The sequence below is a fragment of the Capra hircus genome, chromosome 21 (assembly GCF_001704415.2).
Source record: "Capra hircus breed San Clemente chromosome 21, ASM170441v1, whole genome shotgun sequence".
Lineage (NCBI taxonomy): Eukaryota > Metazoa > Chordata > Mammalia > Artiodactyla > Bovidae > Capra > Capra hircus.
Window position 1 is genome coordinate 25,968,355 of NC_030828.1, and position 20,731 is coordinate 25,989,085.

Below are 20,731 nucleotides of genomic sequence, written 5' to 3' on the forward strand. Positions count from 1 at the left end.
AGTTGCCGCATATGGGATCTAGTTCCCTGACCAGGGATTGAAACCAGGCCCCCAGCACTGGGAGAATGGAGTCCTAACCACTAGACCATCTGGGGAGTCCCTTTTGTCCTAACTTTGATGCTCAAGAAATACAGACAAGGACCCTTTTCCCCCTCCATTGTATCAATATAAGAGGTAAATATAAAAAAAAATAACCCAGAGTAGCATTGTTTTTGGACAGATGAAATTATCTGGACTCATCGCTTCCTGCTGGTATGATTTCAGTTTCAGTAATATTCTCACGTGATGGTCATATTTTGTAATGCTTTGGTTAAAAATAACTCAATTGCAAAAACCCCAGTGTGATCAAGAAAATTAAAATAGTTTCCTTTCACTTCACTAAAAAAAAGAGACACATTCCCCTCTGAAAGGTTGTGACTCACGCCTAACGGTTAAAGAAAAATGCACGTTTAGCACTGATCTTTCCTGTTTATTGCTTGCTCAGGAGACGTTAATTGAGGAAAACATCTGCATACGGTTTTCCCGTTATTTTTGTAGATTCTTTTCTTATCCTCCAGTTTTCTCAGGCAGCCATCCGGGTTTCAGTTCTCTGCTCTCTGGTGATGACGTGAATTACTCTCCAGTGAGTAGCTGACAGTGTCATTCTTTAACCTTGAGTTGAAGGCTTATATGCTGGGGACCTAGAGTCACCAGAGGAGTGTGCTGTGTGGACCCCAGAAGTCACAAGGCCAACATTTCTCTGGGTCACACTGCGCCTTCCAGAACACACCTACTCTTTGAGGAGTGTCCACAGGGGCAGAGCTGATGGCCTTGGCAGTCAGTCCCACCGCTCTGGAATAATATTCTTGTGCTCAGCCAGTTTGGTCACCTCTGTGGTGGTGGTTTAGTTGCTATGTCGTGTCTGACTCTTTGTGACCCCACGGACAATAGCCTGCCAGGTTCCTCTATCCGTGGGATTCTCCAGGCAAGAATACTGGAGTGAGTAGCCATTTCCTTCTCCAGGGGATTTTCCCAACCCAGGGATTGAACCTGCGTCTACTGCATTGACAGGTGGGTTCTTTGCCACTGAGTCATCTGGGAAGCCCTAGGGCCTGGAGTGGCAAGCATTCCCTAGCCATGGGACTGACATGTGCAAAGGCCCTGTGGCACAGAAGCTGCTGTAGGGTTTGGGGAGGTGAATAAGGCCATGCAGTGTGAAGAGGGGAAAGACCAGGCCACGGTAGCCCTAGAGGACAGTTATGCACTAGAATTCAAAGCATGTGCAAGAAATGGTCCCTGAAAGCACATTCACATAATCTGTTCTTCATTTTTATGCCTTTTTTTTGCTCCAGGGAAGGAAATGGTTTCATTTGGAATCCAAGAATGAAGGGAACTAATGTATAGAGAGATGCTCTGTGAAGTAACTTCACAAATATTTCTCATTTAATCGTCATGACAAGATGTGGGTTTTGGAGTTTGGTTTTCTTTTTTTTTGCATATGGATATCCAGTTGTACTTTGGTCACCCGATGTGAAGAGCTGACTCATTGGAAAAGACCTTGATGCTGGGAAAGATTAAAGGCATGAGAAGAGGGTAACAGAGGATGAGATGGTTGGATGGCATCACCAGCTCAGTGGATATGAGTTTGAGCAAACTCCAAAAGATAGAGAAGGACAGGGAAGCCTGGCGTGCTATATAGTCCACGGGGTCGCAGAATTGGACTTGGCAGAGTGACTGAACAACAGCAATCCATTTGCTCTAGCACCTTTGTTGAGAAGACTGTCCCTTTTCTACTGAATTTTCATATAGTTTTTTTTTTAATGTGGGCCATTTTTAGTCTTTATTTAACTTGTCACTGTATTGTTTCTATTCTGTGTTGGTCTTCTCTGTCAACTCTGTTTTGCAGTTCCTGTGATGATCTGATGATTCCCGCAGAATGTTAGATGTTTGCTTGTCACACTCACCTCCTTTTTCTGTTTTTCCTATAACTTATGGGAAAATTTCTCAGTGGGTCCTTCTAATTCATCAACTGAGCTTTCAGCAAGGTCACTTTGTACTGCCTCCGCTTGAGTTTTCAATGCCGAAATCGTGTTTTTCATCTAAAACTAATCTTTGCTGGTCTCAGGTTGTTCCCTTTTTTATTTATAGAAGATCTCCTCAAATATCACTGAGATTTGGTATTCTGAAATATTGTTTTCTTTCTCAGAATGTGTTTCTTGGAGTGGCATGGTATCCTTCTAACTTTTCAGATCAACTTCCTTCCTTTTGGAGTATAATTTTTTCATCTTTTAACGATTTTCATCTATTAAGCTAACCTTGCCCACTCCCTCACCTTTTTAATCCTGGATTCCTAACATTTATTAAGACTTGAAATGATTCAAGTCACTGTATATTTCTTTGAAACTTTATATGTTTAGGTTGAGGGCCTGGCTATCTGGGAAGGGCTGAGGTTTTGCAGGCAGTGGCAGCTATGTGCACTGGGCAGCCGTAAGCTGGCAAGAGCGTCGCCCACTGCTCTAAACAAAATGCTGCCCCTTGGAAGCAGCCTCTCCTCTTTATGGGGTAGGTGGCTGCTGTAAGTCAAGGTAGTGTGAGAGCTCTGCCCTTGGCCTTTCTGGGTCCAGACCCTGGGCAACCTCTCCTCTGCTTTCTGACCCCCTGTCCCTTTCCTGCTTGCAAAATTTGTTGTTGGTCAGTCACTAAGTTGTGTCTAACTCTTTGCAACCCCATGGACTGCAGCACGCCAGGCTTCCCTGTCCTTCATTATCTCCCACAGTATGCTCAAACTCATGTCCATTGAATCGGTGATGTCATCCAACCATCTCATCCTGTCACCCCCTTCTCTTTCCGCCCTCAATCTTTCCAAGCATCAGGGTCTTTTCCATAGAGGCTTCTATTAGGGAACTCTTTCACGTCCTTCTCAGGCAGCCCATTCCTTTGCAATTGTTGGGCTACAAGACTGCTCATATCCATTCCCATCACATCCTTAGATGTACAGTTTCTTGCAGAAATCCCTCCATGTTTCTGATCCCTCCATGTTTCAAGGCCCCTTCCATTGTTTTTCTACATAGGTGCAATTTTCCCCTGCTACTTTTTTTTTTTTCCCTTAGGTTTTTTTTTTTTTTTTAATTTTTGTTGGTGTATGATTGCTTTACAATGTTATTTTGGTTTCTGCTGTACAGCAAAGTGAATCGGTTATATGTATACATATACATTCATGCATGCATGCTCAGTTGCCTCAGTTGTGTCCGACTCTTTTGAGACCCCATAGATGGTAGCCCACCAGGCTTCTTTGTTTTGGGGATTCTCCAGGCAAGAATACTGGAGTGGCTTGCCATTTCCTCCTCCAGGGGATTTTTCGGACCCAGGAATTGAACCCAGCATCTGCTGTATTGCAGGCAGATTCTTTATTACTGAAGCCCATACGTATACACATATGCCCTCTCTTTAGATTTCCTTCTTATTTAAGTCACCACAGATCGCTGAGTAGACTTCCCTGTGCTGTACAGTAAGTTCTCTTCAGTTATCTATTTTATACATAGTGATGCATATATGTCAATCCCAATCTCCCAATTCCTCCCACCACCACCCCCTTCCCCCTTGGTGTCCATACCTTTGTACCCTGCATCTGTGTCTCTATTTCTGCTTTGCAAATAAGATCATCTGTACCAGTTTTCTAGATTCCACATAAAAGTGACAGTTGTTTTTTTCTGACTTACTTCAATCTGTATGACAGCCTCTGGGTCCGTCCATGCTCCTTTTGTACTTCTCTCATCATTTCAGGAGCAAGTTTCAGGGCAGGTGATGCATGACCTGCATTTGCCTTCTTGAACTGCGTGTCAGCCTGGGCTCTGTTCACACCCCAGGCAGAACCTTCTCCAGCCAAGGACAGAGAGTAGGGTTAATCATTCCCCTTTGGGCTTGCATTTCTGGCATTTTTGTAGCATGATACCCTGAGAGGAATGTATTTCTTTAAATCACACTCCAGCATATTCCAAACAAGATGAGGAATTTGTACTTTGTCTGCAGATTAAATAGCAGAAGAGGTTCTGGCTGCAGGGGGGCTGAGGGGTGACGATTTTATAATGAATAGCAGAGCCTGGGCTGAGCACGAGGCACTCATGTGATTCATGTTCGGAATGCAAGCACTGGAGAAAGTGGTCAGGCTCTTGGTCTTTTCAGGGACTTCTGAGAACTGTTATTCGGGTGACTGAGGTTGATGTGGCTAGTCACTGGTGTGGAGCTCTGTGCTTTGGATTTACCCCAGATGTTCTGGTCTTGGGCTTGTTGTTGTTGTTGTTCAGTAGCTAAGTCGTGTCCAACTCTTTGAGACCCCATGGACTGCAGCATGCCAGGCTTCCCTGTCCTTCACTGTCTCCTGGAGCTTGCTCAAACTCTTGTCCATTGAGTCAATGATGCCATCCAGCCATCTTATCTGCTGTTGCTTCCTTTTCTTCCTGCCTTTGTTTTTTTCCCAGCATCAGGGTCCTTTCCAATGAGTCAGCTCTTCACATCAGGTAGCCAAAATATTGGAGCTTCAGCTTCAGCATCAGTCCTTCCAATGAATATTCAGGGTTGATTTCCTTAAAGATTGACTGGTTTGATCTCCTTGTTGTCCAGAGGATTCTCAAGAGTCGTCTCCAGCACCATAGTTCAAAGGCATCAATTCTTCAAGCACTCAGCCTTCTTTATGATCCAACTCTCACATCTGTACATGACTACGAGAAAAACCATAGCTTTGACTATGTGGACCTTTGTTGGAAAAATGATGTCTCTGCTTTTTAATATGCTGTCTAGGTTTTTCATAGCTTTTCTTCCAAGGAGTCTTAATTTCATGGCTGCAGTCACCATCTGCAGTGATTTTGGAGCCCAAGAAAATAAAGTCTGTCACTGTTTCCATTGTTTCCCCATCTATTTGCCATGAAGTGATGGGACCAGATGCCATGATCTTAGTTTTCTGAATGTTGAATTTTAAGCCAGCTTTTTTACTTTCCTCATTGCACACAGTGATTATCCCTTTGATGCCCTCCTTTTGCAGAGATGTCACCTACTCCCGCCTAGTTAGTGGCTCATTAGCACCTTCCCCAGATGGTGGAGTGGGGGGAAACAGAAAGACTGACATGAAAACCAGACTGCCTGGCAGAGAGGCTCCTTCTCGGTGTCTGCTCAGAGCCTCTTAGTTACTGCTCTCAGTCCTTTTTGCCAGCTCTAGTCAACGGTTCCCATGAGCCCTTTTTTTAATCTCCCCGTTTTACAGCTACAGGCTAGAGTTATAACCCAAACTCAGTCACTAGTTCCCTCAGTCCAGAAAAGCTAGAGGGCTCAGAGGATCGATGTTACCCCTCAAAACTATCTCTGCTCCAGAAAGCAGTCCACTCTGGGGCTGCCCAGGAGATGGTTCTGCTCAATGGACATTGTTCCTGTTGCCAGTTACTTCTCAGTGTTGATTTAGGAAAAAACAAAAAACACAACTTAAAGGTGAGAGTTATGTTTTATCCAAGGACCTTACTGAGGACTATGGCCTGGGAATCAGCGACTCAGATTGCTCTGAGGAACTCCTCCAAAGACATAAGGGGCGAGGCAAGATAATCAGGTGCTTCTGTGCTCAGGCACTAACTTGTGTCTGACTCTCTGTAACCCCATGGGCTGTAGCCCGCCAGGCTCCTCTGTCCGTGGGATTCTCCAAGCAAGAATACTGGAGTGGGTAGCCATTTCCTTCTCCAGGGGATCTTCTCAACCCAGGGATAGAACTTGCATCTCCTGCGTTGGTAGATGGATTCTTTACCACTGAGCCACCAGGGAAGCCCCGGATATATAGGAGTTTTTGCGAAAAACAAAAACAAATGCAGCCAGATAGTTGAACACGCAAACATTTTCATTAATCACAAAAAAACAGACATCTCAAAGATGTTAGTCCTTTCTTTGTATGGGAAGATGCAAGAGTCTTGGCTTAATGAAATCATTACCTCTGATCACATCTCCACTATCTGGGGCCAGTATCCTGTTTTTCTCCATCCTGAATCCCCTCAGGGCACACCATCAGGCGGCTGCAGATGCTGATGGCTTGATGGCAGGCAACATTTGTTGTTTACCTGAAAGACAGGCGACAATTTTCTGTCTACACCAGCCAGCTTTTTCGCTGCAGACTGAATGCTGTCTGGGGAGAGCTGAGGCCATGGATCCCCAAGTCTGGCGTCTCTCTCTCCCTGAGTGGCAGAGGTGGGCAACATCAGAGAGTCATGCTCGCCTTACAAGTTTTTTGCTTCTGAAATTGAAATGATTGTTATTCTTGCACTTAAAGTACAAATCATATGAGTTTCCCCAGGCAGTTCTGGGGCAGTTAGAAGGTTTGCTTTTTCAGTATGATGTGGCCTTTGCAAAGCATGTTCAGTATCTGTTGCCAGCAACATCAGAGCATGGGTGGGTCTGTACGAAGCACATTTCCTAAAATCTGGCAACTCTGGCTCCTCTGCCTCTGTGTGAGAGATGGCGGAACAATCCTGAAGGCTGGGCTTCTCTGTTCGCTCCTCTTCATGCCTTCCTGGCCCCTATGGCTGGGCCTCAGCCTCTCACATTGAGGTCCATCCGGACAGGACTGCAGCCCTTTTGCAGCCCCTCAGTCCACTATCCCTGGGCTTGGGGCATCCCACCTCTCCAGCTCCACCTCTCTGGACCTCCAGGGCTCCTCTTCACACCGCCTCTTCCAGGAAGCTTCCCTTGATACGCCTTGGTGCTCTCTAACATGAAGCACTCTCTGCTCTGTGCTGCCCTTGCATTGTCTGTCTGCCTTGTCTGGACTGTTCCTCCTTAGTTGAGTCGGTTGAGTAGCTGGATGAGAATGGTGTCTTGTCTCCCCCTAACTGTGAGCCTGCTGAAACCTGCACTTGGAAGTTTCCATCAAGTGGAGCCGATTTGTAGATTCCTGCTCTCTGTGAGCTTCTAGGTGTTCATGCGCTTTCATGCACCTTCTGTTGACAATATTATTTTGACAAAAAACTACTGTGTGGTTTATTTCCACTTTTGGGTAATTGGGCTGCCTTTTGTAGTCCATTCCTGTCCCAAACTCATTGGATGGCTACCGCCCTCCTCTCCTCTCCTTCTGTGAGTTGTGAACACTGGATGTGATGTGGGAGAGCCTGCCCAGTACATGGTCTCGATGGGCAGCGTGTAACTCTAGCTGGGTAGAATGGCTCCCTTGGTTGCTGCCATTAAACCTGTGTCCTTTCTCATAAAACACCTTCCAGAGTCAAGTGGCAGTGTTCCCAGTAGATAAATAGCTCTGAATGGGCTAGTGTGACACTCACAGCCTGCCATTTACTGGAGAAGTGGGTTTGAAGGAGATACAGCTTTGATCCCTGGGTCAGGAAGATTCCCTGTGGGAGGAAATGGCAACCTGTCCCAGTATTCTTGCGTGGGAAATGCGGACTTCCTTGGTGGTTCAAAAGGTAAAGAATCCACCTGCAGTGCAGGAGATACAAGAGACAGGGTTCTATCCCTGGGTTGGGAAAAGCCCCTGGAGAAGGAAATGGCAACCCACTCCAGTATTCTTACCTGGAGAATGCTACAGACAGAGGAGCCTGGTGGACTACAGTCCATGGGGTCGCAAAGAGTCAGATATGGCTGAGCACCTGCACATCCAAAGCTTTGTTCTCAACCATTCCCTGAGCTGTAGGGGATTCCTGGAGGAATAAGAAAGTGTCCCTTGTGACTTCCCTGGTGGTCCAGTGGTTAGGACTTCTCCTGCCAAAGCAGGGGGTGCAGGTTTGATCCCTGTTCTGGGAGCTGAGTCGGACATGACTGAGCGCACATACACACGGAAGCTAAGATTCCCCACATGCCTTGCAGTCAAAAAACCAAAACATTAAACAGAAGCTATGTTGGAGCAAATTCAATAAAGACTTTCAAAATGATCCACATTAAAAAAAAAAAAAGTCCCTGTCCTGAGAAGCCTGAAGGCTGTCATCACTAGTAAATGATTGCATGTGGATTTGAAAGAGTAAAGCAGTGTTACAGATGAGATAATTATGAATGTATTCTTGATGAGAAAAAAAAATGTGGAAAAGAAAAGTCTTCTTTCCAAAGCAAGAATTTTAGAGATGAGGGGAAAGGGAAGCACTCTCTGATACATTTCCTCTCGTAGCTTCAGCTTCATGTTCATCTCCAAGCATCTGCAACATCAGACCCCTGAGTGTGTCGGGCAGTGCTTCTGGGTGGCGTTAACCTGGTATCGTTCGGAGCAGAGCAGCAGGAACCCAGGCAGCCACTCCTCCCGGGCCCCCAGAGGCTTCTCTAGAGAGAGCTTTCTCACTCTCCTTTCCCAAACCCGAATGAGCTTTTACTCTTTGTGAACCTGTCCCACTGAACCATGAACTGCATGCTAGCCCACCCTATTCTCTGAGAGGCTCTTGGAGAACTGCCCTCTGTTCCTAAAGACAAATGGAAACCTAGTTTTTAAAGGAATCTCCACGCTGTTCTCCATAGTGGCCGTTTACATTCTCATCAACAGTGCAGGAGGGTTCCCTTTTCTCCACATCCTCTCCAGCATTTATTGTTTGTAGACTTTTTGACGACGGCTATTCTCGCTGGTGTGAGGTGATACCTCATTGTAGTTTTGATTTGCATTTCTCTAGTAATGGGCAAGTTGAGCATCTTTTCATGTGTTTATTGACCATCTCTACCATATGACCCAGCAATCCCACTGTTGGGCATATACCCTGAGATCACAATTCTAAAAGACGCGTGTACCCCAATGTTCACTGCAGCACTATTTATAATAGCCAGGACATGGAAGCAACTAGATGTCCATCGGCAGATGAATGGATAAAGAAGCTGTAGGGCATATATACAGTGGATTATTACTCAGCCATAAAAAGAAACAAATTTGAGTGAGTTGTAGTGAGGTAGATGAACCTAGAGCCTTATAAGAGGCAAAGTAGTCAGAAAGAAATAAATATCATATATTAAGGCATGTATATGGACTCTAGAAAAATGGTACTGATAAACCTAGTAGAGAGAGACTTGTGGATACAGTGGGGAAGGTAAGGGCAGGACAAACTGAGAGAGTAACATTGATATATATACACTATCATGTGTAAAACAGATAGCTAGTGGGAAGTTTCTAAATAATAGAGGGAGCCCAGCCCAGTGCTCTGCGATGACCTAGAGGGGTATGGTGAGGGGAGGAGAGGGAGGCTCAGGAGGGAAGGCGTATATGGAGATATATATAATGTGACTGATTCATGTTGCTGTCAGGCAGAAACCAACACAAAATAGTAAAGCAATTTTCCACCAATTAAAAAAAAAGGGAAACCTGTCCAGGAGCAGAGGAGCCAGAGCGTGGGACCGGAGGGCTAGGTAGCTTCAAATGTAGCCAAGTTTCTCCGTCTTCCTAGGTAGGGTAGGATCCGTCTCTCACCCTGATTTCTTCTGAGGTCACCTGTAAAGAGAGACCATATGTATGGAGTCTGTCATCCAAACATGGACACTTTGAGAGTGAAAAGAGACCCCACTAATAACCATGCTGGGTCATTAGGCAAAAGCTGGTATGTGCAGGTGTGGTCATTCTAACCACACCTGCCCTGTGGGGTACTGCCCCTTCCAGAACTCCATCCAAATACAGATGTAAATCCCTTCCAGTGGTGTCCTTGGGATGACTGAGATGGGCTAGCATGATCTACAGGTCTCTAAAACCAGAAGGAAGAGCTGAAAAGCAGTAAACACATGATAAGAATTACAAGGGGGAAAAAAACTGGCATTTTCCCAGTCTACGTTTCTGATCCTGAAACAGCTACTGGCTAGCTACCATCCCCTGCAGGTGGCTGACCTCCTGTCCCCTCACTGCCCATCTGCTTCTGCTTGGTGGGTGCTATCTTGTTTTCTGCTGAGGGAAGTATGCTGTGAAGAGCACAGACTTTAGATCAGATCCTGACTCCCTACTCCCCTGTGATGAGGCCCATCTTGGCTGGGTTTTTCAGTATCTTTGGGCTTCAGTTTCCCCATGGGAACAATGCAGTCCTCCCAGGGGCTAGCAAGAAGAGGATGTTGTTGTGGGTCTCTGCCCAGGGTGCCAGGAATAAAGGGCTGCATTGTTTATAGAGAATTACAAAACACATGTAGAGAATGGACTTGTGGACTCAAGGCAGGAAGGAGAGGGTGGGATGAAATGAGAGAGAGGCACTGACATATATACACTGCTAGGTATGAAGTAGCCAGCTAGTGGGAAGCTGCTGGGATACTGTCACACAGGGAGCTCAGCTCGGTGCTCTGTGATGACCTGGAGGAATGGGATGGCGTGGCTCAAGAGGAAGGGGATACATGTATGCATATCGCTGATTCATGTTGTTTTATAGCAGAAACTATAGCAACATTGTAAAGAAATTTTATTGGAGGAGGGTGGGATAAAGCCTAGTAAAAGTTAATGGCTGTTTGTGATCACCCTGTATCAGCAGTTCTTGATAATATCAGTGGTTAAATATTTCTCTACTCTGAGGCTGATGGCTCCCAACACTCTTCTCCCCAGTCTAACTTGGTACACCACTATGGCCTAATTCTTCAGATTGTGATGTAGATCAAACAAATAATGCACAGAAAACACTTAATAATATTTTATGATGATAACCGGCCCTTAGTGAAATCCTCTAAAAGTTAATCCTTTGTCCTTCCTTTTCTTTCCAAAGTCAGAGATGGTTGTATTGATCTGGACTATTTGGTTGCAAGCTTTAGTTGTGTCCGACTTTTTGCGACTCTATGGACTGTAGCCCTCCAGGCTACTCTGTCCATGGGATTCTCCAGGCCAGTGACAGAAATTAAAATTGAACTAGTTTAAGCATTAAAAGAGGGAACTTTCTGGCACCAGTGATTTGAACACTGGGAGGATACTCTTTCACTGTTTTATGTTTTCATTGCTTTCTTAGAATCAGCTTCATTGTCTTAGATCCAATTCTCCATGAAGTTGGACTCACTACTGCTGAAAAAATCATATTCAGATTCCTAAAGAAAAAGAGGAGTGGTAGAAGTGGTCATATTTTGCCTTTGGAGGATTCTGATTGACGTGGCTGGATCATGTGCTAGTCTTCCGGCCAATCACTAAGGAAGGAGAAGTGAGGTATGGTGATTGGTCCAGCTTGTGTCAGGTTGCCCTGCCCTCACCCAATCACTATGGGCATAAGGTGGATGAGGTGCTAGGATTGACCTAGCTTGTGTCATTTGCTCAGTCCTCAGCCAGTCACCATGGACATAGGGTGGATGAGGTACTATGATTGGTTCAACTTGTGTTAGGTACCCAACACTCAACCCAATCATTGTAGCCTGGGAGATGGGATCTTATAAGATGACCGCTTCTTGTTTGACTTTCATAATAATGGAATATAATACTTGTTAGTTGCTCAATCATGTCCAACTCTTTGTAATCCCGTAGACAGTAGCCCGCCAGGCTCCTCTGTCCATGGAATTCTCCAGGCAAGAATACTGGAGTGGGTTGTCATTCCCTTCTCCAGGAGATCTTTCTAACCCAGGGATTGAACCCAGGTCTCTCGCACTGTAGGCAGATTCTTACCCATCTGAGCTACCAGGGAAGCCAATAATGGAATAGCACAAGGTAACCAACAAGGACCTACTGTATGGCATAGGGAACTCGACCCAATATTCTATGGTAAAACCTATATGAGGCAAGAGTGTTAAAAAGAATGAATATATGTATATGTGTATGTATAACGGATGGACTTCCCAGGTGGTGCTAGTGGTAAAGAACACACCTGCCAGTACAGGAGATGTAAGAGACCTGGGTTTGTCCCTGAGACAGGAAGATCCCCTGGAGAAGGAAATGGCAACCCACTCCAGTATTCTTGCCTGGAAAATCCCATGGACAGAGGAGCCTGGCGGGCTATATATAGTCCGTGGGGTCACAAAGAATTGGATACAACTGAGGAGATTGACCATGTATAGCTGAATCACTTTGCTGTACATACACCTGAAACGAACACAACGTTGTAAATCAACTACAATAAAATAAAACTGTTTTTTTTTTTAAGAGAATAGTACAAAAGCATTGTGGTGGAGGAAGTTCTGGGTAGGTGGAGAAACAGATGTCCTTGGTAACTCTACTGCCCAGAGACCCTCCTCTTCTAGTTTGAGAGGAAAATAGTTTGGCTACAGCTTGAGTGCTGAAGAAGAATCTTGAGGGTTCCTTGGAAAACAAGGAGATCAAGCCAGTCAATCCTAAAGGAAATCAATCTTGACTATTCATTGGAAGGACCTGAAGCTGAAGTCCCAATACCTTGGCCACCTAATGTGAAGAGCTGACTCATTGGAAAAGATCCTGATGCTGGGAAAGATTGAAGGCAGGTGGAGAAGGGGGTGGCAGAGGATGAGATGGTTGGATGGCATCACCGATTCAATGGACATAAGTTTGAGCAAACTCCAGGAGATGGTGAAGGACAGCGAAGTCTGGTGTGCTGCAGTCCAAGGGGCCGCAAAGAGTCGGACGTGATACGACTGAATGACTGAACAACAATAGCAACAGCTTGAGAATTGGTATATTTGTACCCTTTAGCTGTGTCAACACCTGGTAGAGCTAGTGAACTGTGAAGAAGATGCATCCGCCTCAGCGGCAGAAGGGCGGCTCTCTCCCAGGCTCCAGAGATGCAGATCACGGTCTGGAGCAGGCCTCGGTGCACACTGCTTAGATTCCTGTGTTGTGGAGGTGGGGTGGGGGGTGGTGTGTGTTCCTGTGTGCACAGCTGCTCTCCTGGCTGGGCTCAGCCTCTTGAGAATGAGGACACATTGTCACTGGAACAGCAACAGAAGTCTCTTCCAGCCCCTGGCTCCCCTTTCAGGGGCCACACATTTTTGGAACAACATCAAATGTTGTCCATCATGGAGCCATCACTGTGCTTTGGTTGCTAATCATTTTCTCTTGTTTTCCTCCCTTTTAAACCAAGATAAGATGTTTCCAGTTTTCTTAAGGATTCTTTTGATGAAATAATTCTAATTTATATTTGTATTTCTGTGGTAGCCTGGGGAGCTGTTTTATGAGCACAAAGCTTTCTTTTGTGATCTTATCCAAGACAAACTTAGGATCCTTCTTTGTTTCAAAAAGTTACTACCGACCAAAATAGTACTTAAAAAATCAGCTTACTGAAAACAATTATAGAAGGGCCCTCTGCCCATAGAAAAGGCTACTCTCTTGTTGGAATCGTTATAATCATTGCTCTTCTAATGTAGGAGTCAGCAAATGTTTTTTTTTGTAAAGGATCAGATAGGAAATATTTTTGGCTTTGTGAGCCATGTATTTATTCTCTTTCACAATTAATTACTCAATTCTGCCTTCATAGCCTGGAAGCAACCATAGGCAGTAAATAAGTGAATGGCCAGGGCTGCGTTCCTATAAATATTTAAAAACCAGAGACTGAGCCAGCTGTGGGTCATAGGTCAGAGTTTGCCAACTCTTGTTCTAAAGCATCTTTTCTTTTTAACTGTCTTTGAAAAATTGTAGTTAAAATCTGAGATGCGTCATAATTCTTTCCATTCCATGGAATGGAAACACTGAATATTGGTCAATGTGTTGACCACAGGGTTCACTAGGAGCTGGTATTAAGAGCCTTAAAATTTTTTTCATTTGATGCAGTAATTCCATTTTCAGGAACGTGTCCTAAGATGATATGGCTATTTTTTCCTATATAGTTATTTACCACTGCATATTTGCTGTGGAAAACCTAGGAATGACTTAATGTCCAATAATAAATTCTCTACTCAAAATAATACCACAGAGCCTTTCAAATAACATTGATGATTAAATCCTTATGAGTTTATATTGTAATATAAAGTGGAAAAATATACACCATGAAACCTCATTTAGTCAAAAGAAATGAGCAGACACGCATAGAAAAAAGATTGACAGAAAATATGCCTAAGTGTTGATATTGGATTGGTCAAAAACGTGCTTCAGGTTTTCCTGTACAATGTGATGGAAAAATCTGAACGAACTTTCTGGTAACTCAATAGTTTATAAGAGAGGAAGATTATCTGGGCTTTAACTGTATGTATGGTTGCTTGATTTTTTTTTTTTTAAAGATCACTTTAGTTTTAGAGGCTTTCCTGGTGGCTCAGACAGTAAAGAATATGCCTGCAATGTGGGAGACTCAGGTTCAATCCCTGGGTCGGGAAGACACCCTGGAGAAGGGAAAGGCAACCCACTCCAGTATTCTTGCCTGAAGAATTCCATGCACAGAGGAGCCTGGTGGGCTACAGTTCATGGGGTCGCAAAGAGTGACTAACACTTTAGTTTTATAATTTAAAACAATTTAATTTTAAGGAAAAAAGGAGTTCTTCAGCCTTTTAGCCTGAGACAGTGTTGTGTGCATTATTCTAGAACCTTCCTTAGTGAAGCCAAGAGGCAGGGGCTGGGCCAACTCTAAGAGAGCTTCTCAGACCTTTGCTCTGTATTTCAACACAGTTATCTTAAAGCTCACGAAGTGGCTGCCTGGAGCCTGCCAGTCACTTATATTCTAATTCTCAAAGGAGGTTATGGAGCTCCTCTGTTTAAGTCTTTGAATCCCCACAGAACCGTCAAAGCAGGCAAATCTGATGCTGTTTCCAGTGAAGGAGACCAAACACAGAGAAAGGAGGTGACCTGCTCCTCTCCCACACTTGCACACACAGGAGCTGTGACTCCTATTGTTGCTGCCCTGTTCACTTTGAAGTACCAAACCCAGACAGTATGTTAAAAAGCAAAGCCATCACTTTGCTGACAAAGGTTCATGTAGTCAAGTCTATAGTCTCTCCAGTAGTCATGCATAGTTGTGATAACTGGGCCATAAAGAAGGCTGAGTGCTGAAGAACTGGTGCTTTTGAACTGTGGGGCTGGAGAAGACTCTTGAGAGTCCCTTGGACAGCAAGGAGATCAAACTAGTCAATCTTAAGTGAAATAAACCCTGAATACTCATTGGATGGACTGATGCTAAAGCTGAAACTCCAGTATTTTGGCCACCTGATGTGAAGAGCTGACTCATAGGAAAAGATCCTGATGCTGGGAAAGATTGAAGGCAGAAAGAGAAGAGGGCAACAGAGGACGAGATGGTTGGATGGTATCATCAATTCAACTGACATGAGTTTGAGCAAGTTCCAGGAGATGGTGAGGGACAGGGAAGCCTGGTGTGCTGCAGTCCGTGGAATCACAAAGAATTGGACATGACTGAGTGACTGAACAACAACTTCAGATTTGGGCTATGTCATCAAATCTCTCCCAGATTTGGGCTGTGTCATGAACAGTTCTCTTTCGTACATTGAATTCAGACAAAATACCTGCTTCCATAGCTGCCTGTTATGTGGAACATTTCTGGGCTTCTTTGGCAAAGGGGCCATTGTGTAATGTGAGCCCTCTACCCTGGTGACCAGCTTAGAGAAAAGCTTGTGGCTTTTGCCCTAAAAGAAGGAAGCTGATCGGGTGGGAGGCTTTGGGCACTGGACTGACTGCGTTCACAGAATGATGAAGCCAGAGAGCCAGAGTGAAGGGACTAGTGGATGTGGGAGTTGTGGTCCAGAAGGGGATATCTGAATGTAAAGCCTCAGAGGGAGCAGTTGTGGATGCCTGTGAGTTCCACAAAGTGGTGGTGGGTGTACTGTGCCATGGAGTGGGGGAGCATGCTCAGAGTTGAGGAGGGCAAGGACAGAGGCAGGGAGGTTGGGTGGATCCTTCACATGAATGCTGAGCCCATCCATGGTGGTAGCAGGTCTTGGGGGCAAACAGAAAGAGTATGAGTGGTGTGCTGATGTCTAAAATGAAAGAAGAGAGTGACCCTGAGGTTGGAAGACTACAGAGACCATAAGGGCTTGTGGGTGGATGAGGGTGACCTTTTGCATCTGGGAGGAGCCAGGGTTATGTGAGAGGAGTGCTGACTTGGAAGGGCTCTGGATGCTCAGGAAGATGGCAGACCTGCCTCTGAGCCCGTAACGCACAGGATATGGGAGAACAGGTTTCTTCTGAGTAGTGATGCCACCAAGGAAGGAGAAGGTCAGGCTTTCTGAAAGGAGTTGAGGATGTAACAGTTGTTTATTTCAGAGTGGACGTTCCAGAGGGCACCCTGGAGGAGATTAGGGAGGAGAGGAGCAGGGGACTGGGATGGCGGGAATGAGGACAAAGAGGAGAAGTGACCGGAGTGGCCAGGAGCTTAGGCACTGGCTGCAGGAAAGCAGGATGGGATTCATGGTGGGATCAGCCAGTGATGGCATTGACAAGGAGGGAGTCCTCCTGACCCAGTGGATGAGGTTGGGGGTGGGAAGAGATTCTGGAAAGGGTGGCCTGGTTGATGGTGCTTCTTAGGGACCCACTGGGGACCTGCCCTAGAAATCCAGACCCCTGGTTCAAGACAGAACCGAGGTTCCTGTGGGTCAGGAAAGAAGTAAAAGAAGTGTGTGTGTGTGTGTGTGTGTGTGTGTGTATGTGTGCGCGCACACGTGTGCACGTGTGTGTGCTCAGTCATATCTAACTCTTTGTGATCTCATGGACAGTAGCCCACCAGGCTTCTCTCTCCATGGGATTCTCCAGGCAAAAATACTGGAGTGGGTTGCCATTTCCTACTCCAGGGGATCTTTCCAACCCAGGGATCAAACCTGTGTCTCTTGTGTCTCCTGCCTTGGCAGCTGGGTTCTTTACCACTTGTGCCACCTGGGAAGAGCAGTATAAATAGTAGCTATGTCTCCATATTCTGGGGAACCCTATCATAAGTAAACCCAATTCCCAGATGTCCATGGGATAGGGAGTGATTCTCAGTCTATGATGCTGGGACTCACTGCCCAGGGCCAGGGGTTGGTCTCATACCTCCATACATCTTCCCTGCTATTAAATCTGTCAAAAATCTAGTTTCCATAAGCCCTTCAGGAACACACCTACTGCAGAAAGTAGGCATGCTTTCCATTCCTAAGGAACCTGGAAAGGGGGTTCATTGTGCCAGAGGAAATTGTAGAAGCTCACAGAGAAATAAACTCCGAAGGAGTCATCCCTCAGGGTCATGACAGCAGACCGTGGAAGTGTGTGTTCTCATTTCCTCATGTTCCAGGTCTCATATGCTTCGCAGCTGTGATTTATTTTCAGAGCACACTTTGGAATTTGACAGACTCTCAAGCTGGCCTTCTTCTCGGCTGAAGCCGTTTGCCATTTGGTAGATGACAAGGCCAGTGACAATTTCCACTAAAACAGCCATGAAAAGAAGACATCTGATAGACAGGTGTCAAACCTGGGATGCAGGTAGCACTGAATCGCTGACAGACGCCGAGGGTCGCCACTGCATGGGAAGTGCCAGAGTCTGTCCCACCCCCGACCAGCAGACCGAGAGCTGGGCCCCCGATGGGCTTGAATTCTGGGGTACATGTCCTGCTTAAAGATGTGTGGCTTTGTAGTGGGCATGATGTAATTGCTGGTGTTTAGAGAGCTGAGCGCCCCATACCCTACAGAGCCCTGGTCCACGTGGAGTTTGAAGGCTGCAGGGTCCCAGCTGCTGCAGCAGAAGGTAATGGGGATAGAGAGCTGATCCTGCCATTCAAAGCCCCTGCTGCCTCTTCTCTGCTTGGGGCAGTGTGAGCCATTTTGGCTAGGGGGTGCCTTCTTCAAGGACCTTTTGATTTCAAGTGATAGAAACCCATTCAGGGACTTCCCTGGTGGTCCAACGGCTGGGACTTTGACTTCCACTGAGGTAGAGGGTGGTGTGGGGTGGTATGGGTTTGATCCCTGGTTGGGGAGCTGGGATTGCACATGTCTCATGGTCAAAGGACCAAAAAGCTTGGAGCAGAAGGGTTATCATGGTAGATTCAATGAAAGAAAAAAGTGTTAGTTGCTTGGTCGTGTGCAACTCTTTGTGACCCCATGTTCTGTAGCCCACCAGGCTCCTCTGTCCATGGGATTCTCTAGGCAAGAATACTGGAGCAGATAGCCGTTTCCTCCTCCAGGGGTTCTTCCCGACCCAGGGGTTGAACCCTTCTCTCCTGCAGTTCCTGCATTGGCAGGTGGATTCTTTACCACTGAACTGTCTGGGAAGCCCCATACTAGCATGTTACTTAATGCCAATTGTGTTAAACAGTCCTTTTGTGGATTGGTAAAAATGACTCAGTCCAACTAGCATATATAGTCCTGCCTCAGAGCCTATGCAGGACCTGACACAGAAAGCAAAATCCACAGAGGCTCAAATCTATGAAATGGGGTACTATCTCTTACATAAAATCGCATAGCATTTGTGCATATCCTTGGCTGTGCCTCACATCACATAGGGTCTTAGCTCCCCAATCAGAGATCAAACCTTTGCACCCTGCAGTGGAAGCTTAGAGTCTTACCCACTGGACTGCTAGAGAAGTCCCCCTCCTGTACACTTTAATTCATTTCTTGATTACTTGTAACGGCTATATGTAATAACAGTATAAATGTATGTGTGTGTGTACTGGGTCACTTCAGTCATGTCCAACTCGTTGGGAGGAAGGAAGGAAGAAAGGGAGTGAGGAAAGAAGGGAAGAAGGAAGAAACAGATATGAAGCTCTACATGAAGAACCTAGAAAAGATTTCCCAGAGGCTGCGCTGTATGAGGTGGTCCTGAAGGATAAGTTCACCAGGACAACAGCTTGTGTGGAACAGGGAGAGAATTTCTGGCAGGAATGACCACATCTGCAAATGTGAGAGGGCACAGGGCACTTAGAGAAACACCTGCCTGCTAAGGGCTCTGATGAGGCCACGGTCCCCAGAGCTGCTCCCTCTGCCGTGTGGAAGTCTCTAACCACATCTGGTTACTGAGCACCCAAAATGGGGCTAGTCGGAATTGAAATGTGCTGCTCTTGTAAAATACACACCTGTTTCAAAGTTATAGTATGAGAAAAAGCGACATAGCCCATTAATAATTTTTGCATGAATTACATGTTGAAAGGATAATATTTGGGGTATATTTTTAGAAGTAATTTTACCCGTTTCTTTTAACTTTTTAAAAACTGCTTCTGCTAGAACATTTAAAATTACATAGGTGGCTCTTAGCATGTTTCTCTTGGACAGGAGACTCGGAAGTGTAGGGGAAATGAGGTTGAGTGGCAGACAGGGACCAAAGACTCTCTAAGGAGCTCCTGTAAGCAGTGCAGTCTTTAAATTTTTTATTTTATGTTGGAGTACAGTTGTTTTTCAATGTTGTATTAGTTTCAGATGTACAGCAACGTGATTTAGTTACACATGTATCTGGGCTGCTCTGGTGGTGCAACAGTAAAGAATCACCTGTCAATGTAGGAGACATAGCAGATACAAGTTCTACTCCTGAGTCGGGAAGACCCTGTAGAGTAGGAAATGGCAACCCACTCCAGTATTCTTGCCTGGAAAACTCCATGGGCAGAAGAGCCTGGCAGGCTACAGTCCATTGCAGAGTTGGTTATGAGTGAGCAGCCAAACAACAAATACATATATCTGTTCTTTTTCAGATTCCTTTCTCTGTAGGCTGTTACAGAATATTGAGTAGAGCTCCCTGTGCTTTACGGTAGGGATACATGAAGAGGTCGGGATATATACACCACGATATGGAGCTTCTCTGATGGCTCAGATGGTAAAGAATCACGTACAATGCAAGAGACCCAGGGTCGATCCCTGGGTTGGGAAGATCCCCTGGAGAAGGGAGTGACAGCTCACCCCAGTACTCTTGCCTGGAGAACCCCATGGACAGAGGAGCCTGGTGGGCTACAGTCCATGGGGTCTCAAAGAGTTGGACATGATGGAGTGGCTAATACACACACACACCATATAAAATAAATAATCAACAGGGACCTTCATCTAGCAATGCAGTTTTCAGCCAAGAGGTGCACAGTCAGATATGTATTGTCTAAACAGCCATCAACCATGTGAAAGGTGAATCAAGGAGATAGGATGCTGAGGGCTGGAAGTGAGACTCCCTTGAGGAATAAATGATGAGCCAAACAAGATGGCAAGACTGAGTGTGCAGGAGGTGAGGTGAAATGACATTTAGAATTCTGACTCTGATTGTTGTTGGCTGGAGATGCTTTAGCTGGTGTTTGGGTGGGGTTGATGCTGCCTTTGAGGTGTGCAGTCATCCACTGGTGGTTTAGATCTTGGTGCTGGAGGTGTAGATGTAGCTTCGTTAGGGTAGAGGTGACCCTCAAAACCTTGGAGTGGCTAAAATCACATAGGACAGTGGTCTCCAACCTTTTTGGCAACAGGGACCAATTTCATGGAAGACAGTTTTTCCGCAGACTGGGGAGGGGTGGAAGGATGGTTTCGGGATGATTTAAATACATTACATTTCTTGTACACTTTATTTCTGACCTGATGCTGCTGCTGATCTGACTGGAGGGACCAGTCCATGGCCCAAAGGTTGGGGACTCCTGGCAGAAGGGAAACATAGAACAAGAAGAGAAGATGGCTGAGGTTGGAGCCTCTGGGAGAGGAAGGAGCCTCTGGGGGAGGCGAGTGGAGAGTGTTGTCAGAAGCCAAGGGGAGGGAGGATTTTCAAGAATCATTGTGCCTCAGCAAAAGCAGTCAGATAAGTCAAAGGGAAAGCACGTTTTGGATTTAGCAATAAGAATGTCGTTAGTGACCTTGGTGAACGCCGTTTCCATGAAGACAAAGCTGAACTGGGGGGACTTGTGATGGAATTGGACAAAGCAGAGACGGCGGGTGTGGACCACTCTTTGAGAAAACAAAGCGTTAGGATTGTGTGGATTTCATTGCTTTAAGAATGTTGGGAATTCCAAGAAACAATTTGCATGGCCCCATGTGTTTTCA

The 20,731-nt window shown here is 45.7% G+C and overlaps 1 protein-coding gene across 5 annotated transcripts in view; it reads left to right on the top strand.

Annotated features, from left to right (window-relative positions):
- The window catches only part of ARNT2 (aryl hydrocarbon receptor nuclear translocator 2), a 190,526-nt gene that overhangs the window by 76,244 nt on the left and 93,551 nt on the right, over positions 1-20,731 (top strand). The gene's annotated exons all lie outside the window — the stretch shown is intronic.